Source organism: Procambarus clarkii, chromosome 1 (genome assembly GCF_040958095.1).
Source record: "Procambarus clarkii isolate CNS0578487 chromosome 1, FALCON_Pclarkii_2.0, whole genome shotgun sequence".
NCBI lineage: Eukaryota > Metazoa > Arthropoda > Malacostraca > Decapoda > Cambaridae > Procambarus > Procambarus clarkii.
The window spans coordinates 50,922,467-50,941,883 of record NC_091150.1 but is presented as its reverse complement, the minus strand read 5'-3'; the positions used below and the strand labels follow the sequence as shown (position 1 = coordinate 50,941,883).

Here is a 19,417-nt window from a genome sequence, read left to right as displayed (position 1 = left end):
ACCTGGCCCTGAACACCTGGCCCTGAACACCTGGCCCTGAACACCTGGCCCTGAACACCTTGCCCTGAACACCTGGCCCTGAACACCTGGCCCTGAACACCTGGCCCTGAACACCTTGCCCTGAACACCTGGCCCTGAACACCTAGCCCTGAACACCTGGCCCTGAACACCTGGCCCTGAACACCTGGCCCTGAACACCTTGCCCTGAACACCTGGCCCTGAACACCTGGCCCTGAACACCTGGCCCTGAACACCTGGCCCTGAACACCTGGCCCTGAACACCTAGCCCTGAACACCTGGCCCTGAACACCTGGCCCTGAACACCTGGCCCTGAACACCTTGCCCTGAACACCTGGCCCTGAACACCTGGCCCTGAACACCTGGCCCTGAACACCTGGCCCTGAACACCTGGCCCTGAACACCTGGCCCTGAAAACCTGGCCCTGAACACCTGGCCCTGAACATCTGACCCTGAACACCTGGCCCTGAACATCTGACCCTGAACACCTGGCCCTGAACACCTGGCTCTGAACATCTGGCTCATTTGCGAACATCGAGCATAAAATCATTCTTGAAGGACAAAGAATTAAATAAGGTTTAAAACGAAATAAAACAGACAAGCAGCAATATCAAGCTCAAGAATATCACATAATTCTTAGAAGGGATTTGATTTGATGAAGGGATAATTCTTTCCCATATGAAAGGGAACTCATAGGAAAATTTCTCAATCCTTCCTTCATTGTCTGTTGCCACGAAGGAAGGCTGTTGCCATCGTGGTCTGTTGTCATATATATCTTTTTAAGGCAATGGAGAGACTTGAACTCGCGACCATGTAATTCCCAGACGTCTGCCTTAACTGACTCGCCCACAGTGGTACAAAAGCTGACCAACCCAAGACCCTGCTGAGCTCTGCTGGAGGTCCTAGAGGACACAAACCGGGCCCAACCATGATTTTAAAGTCAGCCCGACAACACTCGGGCTTACAGTAATGACCATTAGTGAAGGCAAGCGTCTGTGAATTACCTGGTCACGAGATCAAGTCGCTCCATTGCCTCAGAGTGATTTGCATTGATATATCACGCCATTGTGAATTCATTGCGACACACACACACACACACACACACACACACACACACACACACACACACACACACACACACACACACACACGCACACACACACACACACACACACACACACACACACGCACACACACACACACACACACACGCACACGCACACGCACACGCACACGCACACACACATATTCACACACAGGTATGCCACCAAACTAGTCCCGAAATTGAGAGGTATGAGTTACGAGGAGAGGCTAAGGGAACTGAACCTTACATGCCTTGGAAACAGAAGAGTAAGGGAAGACATGATAACCACCTACAAAATTCTCAGGGAAATTGACAGGGTGGACAAAGACAAACTGTTTAGCACGGATGGGACACGAACAAGGGGACACAGGTGAAAACTAAGTACCCAAATGAGCCACAGAGACATTAGAATTTTTTTCAGTGTCAGCGTAGATCACCACATGATCACCACAAATGGAATGCATTAGGCAGTGATGTGGTGGAGGCTGACTCCATACACAGTTTCAAATGTAGATATGATAGAGCCCAATAGGCTCAGGACTCTGTTCACCAGTTGATTGACGGTTGAGAGGCGGGACCAAAGAGCCAAAGCTTAACCCCCGCAAGCACAACTAAGTGAGTACAACTAGGTGAGTGCACCCCCCCCCCCCCCCCGGCAGAGACGGAAACTAATGGGCAGAGTTTCTTTCACCCCTGATGCTTCTGTTCACCTAGCAGTAAATAGGTGCCTGTGAGTTAGACAGCTGCTACGGGCTGTTTCCTGGGGATGTGTGTCTATGTTTGTGTGAGGGCGTGTGTAAAATATATGTAGTGGACATAATAGAGGAAAACTTAAATTGGTTAGAAAAGCGGGATCCAGGAGCTAATAGCTCGATTCCTCAGATACAAATTATAAATACACACAAACACACACGCACGTGTACGAGGGAACCCATCATGCCACTAGGCTTGGCACTAGGCCACTAGGAGCCTGACAGCGCTAAGATTCCGGGTTCGATCCCTGGTGCAGGCGGAAACAAATGGGCAGAGTTTCTTTCATCCTCTTGCCCCTGTTCACCTAGTAATAAATTGGTACCTGGGAGTTAGACAGCTGCTACGGGCTGCTTCCTGTGGATTTGCAACAAAAAGAAGGCCTGGTTGAGCACTGGGCTGCGGGGGCGCTAGGCCCGGAAATCATCTCAAGATAACCTCAAGATAGGCAAGTTCTAGAACTAAGAGGCATGAGTTATGAGGAAAGGCTGCGTGAACTGCACTTCACGTCGCTGGAAGACAGAAAAGCTCGGGGAGACATGATCACCACATACAAAATTCTCAGGGGAATTGACAGGGTAGACAAGGATGGATTATTTAACACGGGTGGTACACGCACAAGGGGGACACAGGTGAAGCTGAGTACCCAAATGAGCCACGCAAACATTAAAAAGAACTTTTTCAGTGTCAGAGTAGTTAGTAAATAGAATGCACTAGGAAGTGATGTGGTGGAGGCTGGCTTCATACACAGTTTCAAATATAGATATGATAGAGCTCGAGAAACTCAAGAATCTGTACACCAGTAGATTGACGGTCGAGAGGAGGGAGCAAGGAGCCGAAGCTCAACCCTCTCAAGCACAAGAAGGTGAGTACACGCACACACACACATTGATCCCAATTTGCTCTGATATATATATGTATATATATATATATATATATATATATATATATATATATATATATATATATATATATATATATATATATATATATATATATATATATATATGTGTGTGTGTGTGTGTGTGTGTGTGTGTGTGTGTGTGTGTGTGTGTGTGTGTGTGTGCGCGCGTTCACTTTGTTCAAGCTGGACTTGGCAGCACACACAACGCAACTATTCGTTGTTTACTTTTGACCATTAATGTTTTCTGTAATGGTGGAGATGGTTACACGTGTCAGTGTGTACATGTTGCACCATTGCTTGAGTCAAGGAGAGTCCTGTGGCTGCACGCCTTCTCCCCCCCCCCCCTCCCCCTTCCCCCCTACAGGATGATATCACCGCATACTCACGCACAGTCTGTGATCCTGGGTTCGATTCCCGGGCGGACAGAAATTGGCACATTTCCTTTCAGCTAATGCTTTTTTTGTTCACCTATTGGTAAACAGGTACCCGGAAGTTTTTACAACTATTGTGGGTCGCATTCTTGAAAGAGTCAGTTGGTCGACCTTGGGGAGGACCTCGATACATGACTAAATTTATGTATTCACAAACTTTCAGTCCCCAACAAAATGAATTATTATTTGTTAATAAATTAGTTATAAACATATGCTGAAGACGACTAATTTTTTGTACCACAGACGTGGCCACACATTTGCAATGCGTAGCAGCATATCTTCATATAGCAATAAGGTAAGCATATAGTTCAGTGATTTATTGAACAATACTACAGAAAAAGACTTGGTAGCCCTGAACACCTGGCCCTGAACACCTGGCCCTGAACACCTGGCCCTGAACACCTGGCCCTGAACACCTGGCCCTGAACACCTGGCCCTGAACATCTGGCCCTGAACACCTGGCCCTGAACACTTGGCACTGAACACCTGGCCCTGAATACCTGGCCCTGAACACCTGGCCCTGAACACCTGGCCCTGAACACCTGACCCTGAACACCTGGCACTGAATATCTGGCCCTGAACACCTGTCACTGAATACCTGGCCCTGAACACCTGGCCCTGAACACCTGACCCTGAACACCTGGCCCTGAACACCTGACCCTGAACACCTGGCCCTGAACACCTGACCCTGAACACCTGTCACTGAATACCTGGCCCTGAACATCTGGCTCATTTGCGAACATCGAGCATAAATGTCTTTCTGACTGACAACAAAGTAAATAAGGTTTTAAACGAGATAAAACACGCAAACAACAATATCGAGCACAAGAATATCACAGAATTCTTCGAAGGGATTCCATATGACAGGGAACTCATAAGAAAAACAACCCGGCATATGAGGGATTATATTGCCAGTTACTGAATAGAATGCAAAGTAAAATTCATATTCTCTCCTTAAGAAACACAATACCAGTTCTTGGATCAAATGGAAATGCTTGAAGATAAACAAAGGGTATGGAAGAACAACAGAGAAAACAGACCGAAGGAACCAAGCTCTTAACTTGGACTCTATGAATTTATGTTGACGTTAGAAGAGAGGAAGAGACAGTATGTGAACAACATCTCAAGCGCAAGGAGAACTTTTCTCGAGCAAGACGGGAATCGAAGCAACGTCAAGGAGTAACCCCAGATATGCACCTGGGAATACAACCAGGGATCCACCCGGATCCACTAGGAGTCTGCAGGCACCCAGATAGCTACACTGCAACCTGGTTCATTCCCCTCCTGCTGCTAAGGTCTTCTCATAAATTTTTCAGATTAATGTGATCAAATTGTAAATGTGAGTAAACAAATGAGGAGAATCGTGAGAAAAGCGTGCACTTGCCTGTTGTGGAATATTAGAAGACATGAACACATGTCCGAGTCACTCTGATACATGGCCACAGAAGTTCAACTCTGCTAAATGCAAAGTTATGAGTGCAATAACAGGAGCAATAAGAGCTAAGGAACAGTTCAGGATGAAGAAGTCAGCTTTCAATACTGAAGAGGGCAAAAGTTGTAGGTGTCGACCAGAGAAAGATTTAAGTGTCGACCAAATCCCAAAGTTGATGCCAAGGAAGCTTATTACTAGATTAGTCTTCAACATATACAAACTGGAAAGTGTGTGGATAGGTTTCTGGAACCCTTACAAAGCCGCCTTCAGAGCGTTGTATACAGCGTGAGACTCAACCCTGAGTATCCGGCCGCTGAATGAAGGCTGACAAAACACTAACCTGTACAGAAACCAGAGTTATGCAGAGAGATCGCTTAAGCTCTTGTGATGTCTCAGGGAAGGAGAACTCCCCCACACTTGAGGAACAGAGAAGCAGCAGTAGGATAAATCTATTGAAGGGGACAAAGAAGCGTCTGTCAAACTGAGAAACAGTGCAACAGGTCGAAAATAATGCTTAAATATGAATGGAAATGAGCCACAATGACGATTCGCGGAATTTATAGAGAGTAGAGAATCGAGCTCATATAACGTAACAAGTTAGAACATATTACTGAAACAAATTCATTTCGCAGTTTCAACACTAAATAATTCATGCTCCAACTGCGAGTAGCGGAGTGTAACTGCCTTGTTGAACAGAAAACCTACCAGGAGGGCTTGTTTGAAACCAGACCTCTGATTTTCGGGACCACCTCAGGCTGATAAGAAATTAACAATTATCACAATATGAAACTTCTGAGAAGAAAGAAGGGGTCCTAGCAGCTGAAGCTAGACCCTACAGCACATCTAGATGAGATGAGCATTCACACTCAAAGCATCTGAACCTGCAAGATTATACTGAGTCTAAGAAACAGGTGAGTCATACTAAAGTCTTACTTAATAGCCCATTCATGCCCGTGCCATCTCTTGGGTGGGTCTAGAGTTTACCTCTACAACCTGCTCCTTTAGGTCATTCCCATTTACTACTCTTATGCTAAAAGAAAACTTTCTAGCATCTCTATGACACATCTCAGTTTAAAGCTTCTATCTGTGCCCCCTTGTTCTGTTGATATTTATTGTAAACATTACCATTTTTTTCCACCCTGTAACTTATACGTCAGTATCATGTCCCCCCTCACCCCTCCTCTTTCTAACGTAGTCATGATTTGTTCCTTGAGTTTCTCTTTGTACCTCATCCTAATCAGCTCAGGGACGACTCTCGTTGAAAATTTCTGCAACCTTTCGATCTGCCTTGTGTTTCTTCAGATGGGGGCTCCACGATGGGGCGGCGTATTCTAAGACTTGCTTCACATAGGCATTATACAGTGATATTAAAGCCTCCTTATTTAATTTCCTTAAAGATGTTCTGGCTGTTGCTAGCGTAGAATATGCGGCTGACGTTATTCTAATTATTTAAGCCACTGGAGGTAGGTTTTGTGTTTTACTCACTCCCAAGACTTTTTCTCTAGTCGTTATTGGGAGCTAGGTAGTTTTCCCTCATCCTTTATTGGCCTTTCGGTCTCCTGGTTCCTGATCCTATTTCCATTACCTTGTATTTGTTTGTGTTGAACTCTAGCAGCCATTTCTCGGACCTGATCTGCATCTTGTTCAAGTCATCTTGGAGAATCCTACAATACTTATCTGTCTCAACCCTCCTTATTAGTTTCGCATCATCTGCAAACATCGACATGTAAGACTCAACTCCAGCAGTCATTTACATAAATAAGGAATGCGTCCCAGCACCGATCCTTGAGGCACACCGCTGGTTACTTTACAATAGTCCAGCTTCTGTGTGTGTGTGTGTGTGTGTGTGTGTGTGTGTGTGTGTGTGTGTGTGTGTGTGTGTGTGTGTGTGTGTTGTAGTTACTCTTCTTGGTTTCTACTTGTACGACCTGTCCAAGTGTCGTCTTAGTGCTAATCTCGTGGTGAACAATGGCTACAGTAACCACGAGATAGAAACCACTATTAGACGAAACTTGGACCGGTGGTGGAATTCTTCAACTAGAACAGAAACGACAACACCGCTACTAAAACTATATTACAAAGCTACCATACACAATGAATGAAGACAGGAGACAATAATGAATGAAATAATCTGTAAAGGAGTAAGTAAAAGGCACAATCACAAACCAAAGCAAAGACATCATCATCATGTTCTATAAAACAAGGAAGATAACTAACCTAATTTAAAACAGCCCAAAGCCAAACAAGAACCCTTTGCAGGAGTCGAACATGGTATATATATGTACACATGTACCCCTGAAGGATGTAACAATGAATCTAAGTATATAGATATGATGTCGACCAAGCTCATGAGGCGTTTGACCTGTCATCTGTCCTGGTCCTGGACATGCTGAGGGGGTTGCGGCTAATGGAGCTTAAACCTCCAAAGAACTCTGGCTACTAAGCCAGACCCTTCCTTGCATACAGGTAAATAACTTTCCTATAACCACTCTCTGCCGGAACAGACAAATGACCTCGACAGCCACACACTCGCTACCGCCGGTTGACCAACCAAAAATTGTAGAGTGCTTGTATTTTGACTAGGAGACCACCCTGTGCAAAGTCTATATACAAGGAGGTTTTTCAGATAGCATTCCTATTCAAACTGATGTCCCACAAGGCTCCATTCTAAGCCCGACCCTTTTTGCTGCATTCTTAGTCGATTTACCTAACATCCATCCTGTTCACCTCTAGGCGTACACTGACAATTTAACACTGTATTATTCAAACAAAGCCCTACCTAATAGTCTCATCAATGCAAACAGCCCTTGACCACTTCATTGATTGGACACAACAATGGGGCTTCCAAGTTAGTACTTCCTAAACCTGTTATCAGATTTTCACTAAAAAAAAAACTTGTTCATCTACCTAACCTCACAATACACATCACTCCCATCCAACACGAATGAGAAGATAAATACCTTGGCATGCACTTCGACTCGCCCTTACTTACCTGGAAAGCGCACACATTTAACATTTTAAACAGACGACACAACTGCGACTCATCATACTTCAAGCCCTCACTGGCACAACCAGGAGAGCACACCATGAAATTTTGCTCCATTCCTGTACAATCTACATTCACAGCCACCTAGACTATTGCTGGCAGGCATATGCATGGGTGGCGCCTACTAACCTAAATAGGCCATACACAACAATGCCGTGCAACTTATATGTGGAGCACTACGTTCCACTCCTGTCCACGGCCTTCAGGGGAGAAACGGAAATCAACATATAATGTGTGCCAACTATCAGTCACAACCACCTCAAGCAGGGATAGTGGTTGCCAAACCAATTATCAATTTCACAGCTGAATTATATGCCTTCTACCAAGTTCTTCATATAATCACAATATTACAAGTTGGAATATATACAATCTGTAGTGACTCCAAGAGTGCGATTCAAGCAATTACATACTCTTCCACAACGTGCAAAGAGTTTGTTTACCCATGCCTTCAATTTACCAACATCGATTGAACGGTTATGACATCTCTCTCCAATAGGTCCCAGCTCATTGTGATATAATTCATAGTGAACTTGTAGATCAGCTGGCCAAAGCGATACACAACACATCTCACATTACCTCCTCATCCAATTCCTTATGTTGCGCATAGAGGAGCCTTCATAGATACCATCACCTGAGATTTTCTATGAAATGGAAAACGTCATGCTTATCTTTGTACTTTACCATAAAATAATTAGAAGCTTGGAAACATGTCAGATATAAATACAGAGAAGTTGATGTAACGATGACCAGATTAAGGCTGGAACACACCAAACTGGCAGCACACAGCTTTAAATGCAGAACAGACATAAACAAACTCTGCATCCACTGGCATGTGCCGGAAACAAATGAACACTATCTCCTTCACTGTTTCTGGCATCATATTGCCAGAGTAAACTTCAAACAAGTATTTATCGCACTTAAAATACTTTTTACCATCGAGCATATATTAGGAGGACGGGACCCCTCGTTACATGAAAAATACCAAATAGTCAAAGCACTGGCTAAATATCTCCAGTCGACCAACAAATTTTGCCACATTTGACCTGTTCCACATTTATACTTGGCGCCACCCACAGAAAACAACTGCCTCGTCACAGCACCAAGGATCAGCTGACGCAATAAACACAACGTCCGACCTACAGTGCAGTAAATCTCCATCTAACACGCGCCTTTGTTTAGTCGAAGCTGCTCTATCTACAGTACAACGCAACAAACACTTGTAACATTGTCATTCTCAACATTAACTGGTCTCTCACAACATTTGTAATCGAGCATTCATCGGGAGGATGAACTCTTCATGCAAACTGCATGTACTGCATGCATGCAAACTAACAAGAAGAAGTGTGCAGGAATCACCATACCACCCTCCCAAGTGACCAAGGAAAGCTTCATGGAGCTCCAGCAGTGCTACCAGTACTCCAACTACACCAGGAAGTGCACCAAGTGAGCGCGGATAAAATAGCGACAAACCACTACACGGACTGCACATCCTCCACCGACACTGCCTGCTCTGCAATGGCCCACACTCTGTCTCGCCTGACTGTCTCCTCCGGCAGGAGGAAATCCAGAAGATGACAACTACCACTTCCTCCACTACCATACCTCGACCAGCAAACCCACTCCTGTCGGAATTTCCGGTCATCCCACGGAATGCACATGTGACACCCTCACCACCCCCCTGCACCTAGGGACGCCATAACCACCTGACCACTTCACTTCTGACCACACCACCACCAGCCTAGCCTGCAGCCTCCACCAAGATCACCATTTTACCCGTCCGCCTTCACTTCACCGACAAAATGGCGGGCAACGACATTATCTGCTACATCCACGTCATCAACAGATTGCTCGTCGGCTATGGACTTCAGACAGCTGCTGTGCCCGGTGACTTTCTTCCAGCTCCTCCTACCACAACTGCTACCGGACTCTCCACCCTGGGGAATTCCTGAGCCGACCCCGAGGGAGCCCTAACAATCCGGCCACAGCAACTCCATGGTTCTCAAGCTTGTCCCACTGAGAGGGACAGCAGTGGCCCCCAGGACAGCTGACTAGGACGACGAGGCCGACTCCGAAGACGAACCCAAGAAAGCCGACAATGATGAGTCAACCGACTCCCATACTTCAGTCGATGTCACCAGCTCTCTTGCCCCTCATGCGGCACCCCGAGCACCATCTTCCCTTCCAGATTCAGCACCGGCACTATCCAGACTGACAGGTTTCCATGCTGCCTCCTCCGGGTATATCTGATGTGGCCGCCCACTGTCCAAGCAGAACAGACAGCATAACTACATAATCCACAACGACAACTAGGAATACAAGTGAAGGGAAGGAGGACTGATCCTTCGCATGGTCGTCCCTCAAGACCACCTTCGCGACTACGACACCTTGAAGAAGGAAATTCGACCAGACTACCAACTTCGGGGAACTGGGATAAGGAAACCAATCCACTTGTAACACCCGGACATCTCCTCCTAGACCGGTCGACTGTGGCCAGCCCCGCCGACGGCCCTGCTGACTCCCGTGACACTCAACTGTGAGCGACGTGTGTACCCCCATCAATTAACCGGTCTGACCAGCCTTATGGTCTTCGATTGAATTCGCACGTCCACGGACCCCATTCAATCTTATAAATATTGAACAATGGGTATAGTTTTCTATTACGCTGAGTTTTCTGATACACACACACACACACACACACACACACACACACACACACACACACACACACACACACACACACACACACACACACACACACATATACATACACACACACACACACACACACACACACACACACACACACACACACACACACACACACACACACACACACACACGAGCAAATGTAAAGTTATGGAAATGGGACTAGGAGATAGGAAACCAAAGGGACAGTACACAATGAAGGGGAACAGCCTACCTGTAACGACCCGTGAAAGAGACCTGGGGGTGGACGTAACACCTAAACTATCTCTTGAGGCACATATAAATAGGATAACGACAGCAGCGTACTCTACACTGGCAAAAGTTAGAACATCATTCAGAAACCTAAGTAAGGAGGCATTTAGGGCGCTTTACACTGCCTACGTAAGGCCAGTCTTAGAGTATGCCGCCTCATCATGGAGTCCCCATCTGAAGAAGCATATAATGAAACTGGAAAAGGTTCAGAGGTTTGCAACGAGACTCGTCCCAGAGCTACGAGGGATGGGGTATGAGGAGCGCCTGAGGGAACTGTGCCTTACGACACTAGAAAGATGAAGGGAGAGGGGGGACATGATAGGAACGTATAAGATACTCAGAGGGATTGACAGAGTGGACATAGACGAAATGTTCAAACGGAATAGTAACAGAACGAGAGGACATGGATGGAAGCTTGAAACTCAGATGAGTCACAGAGATGTTAGGAAGTTTTCTTTTAGCGTGAGAGTAGTGGGAAAATGGAATGCACTTCAGGAACAGGTTGTGGAAGCAAATACTATTCATAATTTTAAAACCAGGTATGATAGGGAAATGGGACAGGAGTCATTGCTGTAAACAACCGATGCTCGAAAGGCGGGATCCAAGAGTCAATGCTCGATCCTGCAGACACAACTAGGTGAGTACACACATACACACACACACACACACACACACACACACACACACACACACACACACACACACACACACACACACACACACATATATATATATATATATATATATATATATATATATATATATATATATATATATATATATATATATATATGTATGTATAAATATCGTTTGTTCAAAAGCGCTAATCTCCGAAAGTTCTTCACCGATTGCTTTGAAATTTTCACACAACGTTCCATTCGCATCGGAGCAGGTTTTTATATACATACTCTATAGATGTTGCGTCTGTGACAGTAAAAAAAAACATGCATTTTCAGAAAAACTGTGTTTTTCATGTCAGAGAAATCTTCGAAACCTCTTTACCGATTGCTTTGAAATTTTGACACAACGTTGCATTAGAATAGGAGCGTCTTTTTATATATCTACTATATACATGCTTCACCTGTGAAAGGAAAAAACATGCTTTTTTGGAAAAACAGCGCCATCTGTTGGATGTAAGGGCAACACATGCTATAATCTCCGAGAGTTCTTCACCAATTGCTTTGAAATTTTGACACAACGTTGTATTCAAATAGGCACATCTTTTTATATGCCTACTATATAGATGCCACCCCTGTGACAGGTAAAAACATGCGCTTTTGAAAAACAGCGCCATCTGTTGCACATAATGGCAACATGCACGCTATACTAAATATGCCACGAATTCCATTTTAATGTTTCCGATTGCATTGATAAATTTTATTTTCATAGATTTCGATTTATTTTATTTTATAGTGAATTATTTTGTGTGACATTGTGTTGGAATTAAGCTGTGTTGTTTACCATACCATTCATTTCGTAAGTATAAGTATAGATGCCAAACCTGTGACAGGTAAAACTATGCTTTTCTTGAAAACAGCGCCATCTGTTGCATGTAAGAGCAACACACATGCTATACTAGATATGTTACAATTCCATTTCAATGTTTCTGATTGCATTGATAAATTGAATTTTCCTAGATTTTGATTTATTTTAACTTTGATTTAATTATTTTGTGTGAATTGCATTGTAATTGAGCTGTGTTGTTTACCAGACCATTCATTTCGTGAGAATAGCTTTTTTTTATAGTTTTTCATATTTTCATTTCATTTTTTAACTGTTTTTCTTATATTTCAGTGATGGGAACATCAGATCACTTGATGTTCCCAATTTTCTGATGGAAACATCAGACCATTTGGGAAGGCATCGAACGAGGGAGTGGGGAATGGTGGGGATGATGAGGGGACGGCAGGAGCTAAAACATATGCAGCAACGTCAAGAAGAAGCAAAGGGGGAGAGCAGCAATAGAAAGTCTTCGTCTTGGAATGTCGCAGACAGGGGTCTTAAGAAGACTCTGACAAGGCAGCCTACAGTCTCCGTGGTGTAGTGGTAAGCCACTCGCCTGACGTTCCGCGAGCGCTTTGTCATGGGTTCGTATCCTGGCCGGGGAGGATTTACTGGGCGAAAATCCTTAACTGTAGCCTCTGTTTAACTCAACAGTAAAATGAGTATTTGGTTGTAAAAACGATTCTTCGCGGCGGGGATCGTATTCTAGGGACCTGCCTGAAACTCTACGCGTACTAGTGGCTTTACACTAGTTACATTTACATTTACAAGAATGTAACAACTCTTGTATATATCTCAAAAAAAAAACTGATCCAGAGGTTTAAGACAGCTATAGAATTAGGAGCAAGGGAGGAATCCCGATCATATGTGACATTCTTCCAAGAAAGAGAGATGGAAATGAATGGTTGTCGAGGGTATTTGGTTACAATTGCCGACTGGACAAATATTGCAAATCAAATGCAATATCATTAATTGATAACCGGTGACACTTCTATGGAAGAAATGAAATGTATGCTCGGGATGGGGTATATCTATCTAGGGCTGGGGTTATTGGTCGTGTGAACTCGTTGAAACCTGTGATTGGAGGCGTTTGTTTGGGTTTAATCTATTAGCAGATAGTGATATGGGAATTATATGGATAAAAGAGGTAATAAAAGTATGTGTTTATGGTGGAGACAAATTGGCAAAAGGAACAGGTAAACAGAAGGACCTCCAAGTAACAATTCACTTAGTGTATACTAAACGACAGATCAACCCGACCAGACTAGGGCCTATAATAATAAGCATCAGTTAAGGCAGCGTCTGGGAATCACCAGTTCGAGTCACTCCATTGCCTCACATTGATATTCATTGTTCTATCACGCCATTGCCATTTCATTGAGATCTGACAGGGGGCGTAAGAGATTGAACGCTATTACTGTAGGCCAGAGAGTTGTTGGGTTGAATGTAAACTCTTTGTTGGGCCACGGTTTGGGGCCTCCAGAACCTCCAAGAGAGTTCAGTAGAGTTCTGGGTTTGTGAACTTTTGTACCACTGTGGGCGAGCCAGTTAAAGCAGACGTCTGGGAATCACCAGGTCGCGAGTTCAAGTCACTCCGTTTTATGGAAATGATGCCTCAAAATTTCACTGCGATACTCACACTCTCTCTCTCACACACACACACACACACACACACACACACACACACACACACACACACACACACATATATATATATATATATATATATATATATATATATATATATATATATATATATATATGTATATATATATATATATATATATATATATATATATATATATATATATATATATATATATATATATATATATATATATATATAGGACCTTCCCAGGTAGACGTAAAATTCTTACTGCTATATATATATATATATATATATATATATATATATATATATATATATATATATATATATATATATATATATATATATATATATATATATATATGACTGAAAACTCACACCCCAGAAGTGACTCGAACCCATACTGCCAAGAGCAACGCAACTGGTAACTACAGGGCGCCTTAATCCGCTCGACCACCACAGCCGGACAAAAGGAAGTGATAGCCGAAGCTATTTGAACCACTTATATTCCTGGGGACCATTCAGCCTTGTTCGCATTTGTGTTCCTCGCGTGTGCTCCAAATAATGAGGTGATTTGATAAAATGCTATGCCCAAGATTACCATCCGAGTTGCCGGCGGGGAAGTGGTTCAAATAGCTTCGGCCATCACTTCCTTTTGTCCGGTCGTGATGGTCAAGCGGATTAAGGCGCCCTGTAGTTACCAGATGCGTTGCTCCTGGCAGTATGGGTTCGAGTCACTTCTGGGGTGTGAGTTTTCAGTCGCATATAGTCCTGGGGACCATTCGGGCTTGTTCACACACACACACACACACACACACACACACACACACACACACACACACACACATATATATATATATATATATATATATATATATATATATATATATATATATATATATATATATATATATATATATATAATGGCACTTCTGGCAAGGCTCGGCTTGTACTTACAGATTAGACAGTAAGGTCTGGTGTGTGACCGACCTTCCGAGGTAGACGTAAAATTCTTACTACTGAGCTAACCGCTAAGCTGTGACTGCGCGGAGACTCGTGCAACTGCCTTAGCTACACCCACACACTGCCAGCTCGGTTGCAACAGAGCTGGCAGTTGCTCGCCATAATTTTAATGTTAAGATATGTTTATTTTCTTATGATTTATTTTGGACCGGCAGGAATGCACTTGGCGCATCCATGACATCATTCCCGTCGACAACACTTTGAAGATCACGTGAGCAAGTGTGACCAACGAGAGGAGACGTGTTGGACCACTCGTCGTGGAACTCACAAGGAGGGTGTTGTGGCCACTCACTTGCTATATTTACATCCCGGGCGGGACAACAATGTTCTTGGCAGTCTCACGACGAGTGATCCTACACGTCTCCTCTCGTTGACGTCCACATGCATCATATATATATATATATATATATATATATATATATATATATATATATATATATATATATATATATGTATATATATATATATATATATATATATATATATATATATATATATATATATATATATATATATATAAAACTGAACGAATAAAGGATGTTTTGCCAGATATCCTTATAACCAACTCCGAGAATAGCACACTCCTAGTACCTCCTCTTTGAGGCAACGCCATTGACGAGGTCCTTGGTATCTCTGACCTGAAGAGGATGAATGAGAGGATTAAAGACTTCGATGCTCATGATGCATTTTACCTCCTCACCAGATGCTTGTCCCTCCCCAAGCTGACCTACTTTCCCAGATGTTCGCCATCTTTCATTAATATTAAATTAGACGAGTACGACAGACTTCTGAAATCAATGCTAGAAAAAGCCCGCAACTTTTCTCTCAGCGACTCACAGTGGAAACAAGCCTCCTCACCCAAAGAGTATATAATCTATCGTTAAACACGGTGAAAAACACGACTAAAACAGAAGCGAGAAGGAAACAGGGAAAAAGGAGGAAACCCCACCTCAATTTGAAACTTTGATCCAAATATCAAAGTAACAAGGTTATCACGAATAACCGAACTCTATTACGGACTCACCATAGCCCCTGCGACATGGACATTTCATTCTGAGTAGCTAAATCTAAAACAACAACAACAACATGGCGAAAAGATTCCCGTTTCCACATCCCACTTTGTATTCGCTGGCAAGCTGTGTTCCCACACAGCTGCCGGCAAACCACTCTCCACTCAAGGTTCTCCTGACAATCCCAGTAATTGCCAGAGAACATGACATACAAAGTGAAAGTGCGACTCCTCGGAGTCTACAAGCGCTCTGAGTGCGAAATTGCAGCAGCCATTGACAAGGCAACATCAGTGGGACCAGTTGACGTCCACATGCGTCATGGGGAGGCCAGGGTAATCTTGCCAACAAAAGCGGACCTACAGAAGATCCTGGATCCGGAACGCCGGTTCCCACAACTGGAGGCGAACCTCTCACCAATTCCTCCTAGACAAATCACTGCCGGGAAAACGATATTTGTGAATAGGCTGAACCGCTGGTTAGCGTGTGAGGTCCTCGACACCATAGTGCGGCAAGTGAACGAAGAAAACCCTACTCTGAAAGCGACGACAGCTCTACTCATCAAGACCAACAACGCCACTCGACCCACGATGAAGATGACCTTCGAAATAGCAGAACAGGCCCAAGATACAGTGAAGAACAGGTTCAAGTGCTTTGTAATCACCTCCTCCCCAAACCAGATTGCCATGGAGAATGTCTGCAACGTGAGACAGTGCTTCAGCTATGAACACTTCTCCAACAAGTGCCCAGAACAAACTGCTAAGTGCAACTTATGCTCCGGCACTCACAACTACAAGGACTGTACCCCCATCACCATCAAATGCGCGAACTGTGGAGAACAGCATGCTGCCACCACCTCCTACCTCTGCACAAAAAGGAAGGAGGAACTGAAGAAATTTAAAGAGAAGACCACCACGCCGACGACCACCCAGAGGCAAGTTGCCGCGACCTTAGACCTTGGACCTGACCAGTCCCCGAGCCTTCCTTCTATAAGCCAGATGTGACCGTACCAGCCCTACCAAACAGTGGCTCCTCCCAACATATCACCCGGCCGCCGCACTGGGGACCTAAGGTCTAACTAGCACCCGCACAGGCGCTTGCATCACGTGCAGGCATTATCCCTGGTCTCATTCGACTAGAGGAGAGGCTTGCTGGACCAGACAACCAACAATTCGTCAAGGAACTCAACGCACTGTACCGAGCCAACGGCCTGGACCCCATCATCGCCCCGGACGCAAGTCTCAATGCCTCCACTACCACTCCGGAAACTACCACCAGAACGACCACGAGGTCGGTCTCAACACAGACTCCAAAACCGCCCAAAACCCGGGTGGCACAAACAGAGGAATTTCCCTCCCCAGCTCCCAACACTCCTACCATCACAATCTCAGCAGATGCACTAGCAGACGAGCTGTCTACAAATACTAACAGCACCACCAATGATCCTGAGATAGCTTCTGCTACTAATCCACGATACCTGAGCCTACCTCAGGCTGCGAGACGAAAGTCGAAATCACCAACAACAGTCTGCTGATCAAGCAGGTAGGGCGGCCAACCACAGGGAAATAGCAAAATCAATCAAATACAGGCGATTGGAAGGTCGATAAACCTTTGTTCCCATAATGTCTGAGTTGCATGCGTCTAAAACACATGGCCCCTGGGGCAAGAGTGCCTTGGGATTTCTCAAGGAATTGGGCTCCAAGCTCATTGACGTCACCAGAGACGCAAGTCTCTGGTGACCCAAAAATCTGCCAGTTTTTTGTTTCAGCGCCTCAGTGTGGCGATCCTAAGGGGAAACACCTGCTACATCCTCGGTTCCTTTCCGGAAACGGAGGAGCTTTAAGAGATCCATAACCTTTAAGCACTCTTTGTATCAACCAATATATATCTTGTATCCTTGAAATGTATAATAAAGCAAAAACAAAATAAAAAGGAAGGGGGATGGTAGGAGAAAAGCACACAGCAACTGTATTGGAGGGAACCTAAACATTCCCTATAATGCGTTATGTGTGGTTTTTTCTCCGAGGCTATGGATCCCCCTTCCTCCTGCCAGAGGTGGTACTCCCTTCCCTATTTAATATATATATATATATATATATATATATATATATATATATATATATATATATATATATATATATATATATATATATATATATATATATATATATATATATTAGTATATTTTGGAAGCAGTCTTTCCTGTAGACATATATATTATTAAATATGACCGAAAAAGTAAAATTAATAACTCTAACACGAATTTTCTCAATCTTCCGTACATTTCTTTTCACTGTTGGTGGTAATTCAAAAATCAATTCTCCAAAATTCATTTTTATTTCTAGTCTGACGCGACACTTGAGCGCGTTTCGTAAAACTTATTACATTTTCAAAGACTTTAGTTAACACATACACAACTGAATAGAACTTACACATCTCCGATTTTTTTTTATATCTACATTTGAGTGAGGTGGATGGGGTGAGGTGGTATTTAATAAGGTATTAATTTCATCAACACAAGCCAGAACATGACACAATGGGTATTGAATAAAAGTGATTGTAGAAAGCCTATTGGTCCATATTTCTTGATGCTTCTATATTGGAGCGGAGTCTTGAGGTGGGTAGAATATAGTTGTGCATTAATTGACTGTTGATTGCTGATGTTGACTTCTTGATGTGTAATGCCTCGCAAACGTCAAGCCGCCTGCTATCGCTGTATCTATCGATGATTTCTGTGTTGTTTACTAGGATTTCTCTGGCGATGGTTTGGTTGTGGGAAGAGATTATATGTTCCTTAATGGAGCCCTGTTGCTTATGCATCGTTAAACGCCTAGAAAGAGATGTTGTTGTCTTGCCTATATACTGGGTTTTTTGGAGCTTACAGTCCCCAAGAGGGCATTTGAAGGCATAGACGACGTTAGTCTCTTTTAAAGCGTTCTGTTTTGTGTCTGAAGAGTTTCTCATGAGTAGGCTGGCCGTTTTTCTGGTTTTATAGTAAATCGTCAGTTGTATCCTCTGATTTTTGTCTGTAGGGATAACGTTTCTATTAACAATATCTTTCAGGACCCTTTCCTCCGTTTTATGAGCTGTGGAAAAGAAGTTCCTGTAAAATAGTCTAATAGGGGGTATAGGTGTTGTGCTGGTTGTCTCTTCAGAGGTTGCATGGTGTTTCACTTTCCTTCTTATGATGTCTTCGACAAAACCATTGGAGAAGCCGTTGTTGACTAGGACCTGCCTTACCCTACAGAGTTCTTCGTCGACTTGCTTCCATTCTGAGCTGTGGCTGAGAGCACGGTCGACATATGCGTTAACAACACTCCTCTTGTACCTATCTGGGCAGTCGCTTTTGGCATTTAGGCCCATTCCTATGTTCGTTTCCTTAGTGTAGATTGCAGTGTGGAAACCTCCGCTCTTTTCCATGACTGTTACATCTAGAAAGGGCAGCTTCCCATCCTTTTCCATCTCGTAAGTGAAACGCAGCACGGAACTCCGCTCAAATGCCTCCTTCAACTCCTGCAGATGTCTGACATCAGGTACCTGTGTAAAAATGTCGTCAACATACCTGCAGTATATGGCCGGTTTCATGTTCATGTCGACTAAGACTTTTTGCTCGAAGGTACCCATGTAGAAGTTTGCAAACAGGACACCTAGG

General features: G+C 43.8%; 1 protein-coding gene across 2 annotated transcripts in view; it reads right to left on the bottom strand.

Moving 5' to 3' along the window:
• Positions 1-19,417, bottom strand: part of LOC123747926 (solute carrier family 22 member 1) — a 55,874-nt gene that overhangs the window by 33,267 nt on the left and 3,190 nt on the right. Inside the window, exon 1 of one of the 2 annotated variants that reach the window (XM_069310268.1) lies at positions 14,693-14,830. The exons of the other annotated variant lie outside the window; for it this stretch is intronic. The gene's annotated coding sequence lies outside the window, so the exon portion shown is untranslated. Of the gene's footprint in view, positions 1-14,692; positions 14,831-19,417 lie in introns of those variants that run through there. 2 annotated transcript variants of the gene reach the window in all.